Raw genomic sequence first — 581 nt, forward strand, 5'->3', positions numbered from 1 at the left:
CCCTCGTCCCTCAAGCAACTAGGAGCAAGTCTAACAAGTGGACATGCTTCCTCAGGGAGTTCTTTTTGACCATCGATTCTAAGCAAGTCTAAACTAGGCAATACTCGCTCTTCTCACCTGCTTAATATTCAGACTACAGCTGACCATATAGTTTTAACTGCCTTTTGAACTTTTGTGTGATTCTTCATTAACTGTGTGCAACTAAAACCTGTAAAGTGAATTTATAAAGTACTTCGAAATTTGCTTAGGTATGGATATGGATGATACAAGCCGTAAGGAAAGAGCAAAATGCCTACTGCGCCCGCCACAATTTTCTTTATAAAGATTCTCCATCATTCCCTTCGCTAGCAAGCCTTCCCAGTCTGATCTTCTTGCTAAAATCCCTATAACTAAAATATTTTTAGTTTTTAGTGAAGTATCCCACACCATTCTCAAACAAAATCCTGAAAATGGAACACCCTATCCTCTGAACCATCTTTTCTGTTAAATTCAGATAAAAGGACACCTTGGTGTCTATACGTTTTGCATCACATTCAGATAACTAATCGTTTGTCAGGAAGGATAATACGTAAAACCAAAAA

This window comes from Egretta garzetta, unplaced genomic scaffold, assembly GCF_000687185.1.
Source record: "Egretta garzetta isolate BGI_Z169 unplaced genomic scaffold, ASM68718v1 scaffold816, whole genome shotgun sequence".
Lineage (NCBI taxonomy): Eukaryota > Metazoa > Chordata > Aves > Pelecaniformes > Ardeidae > Egretta > Egretta garzetta.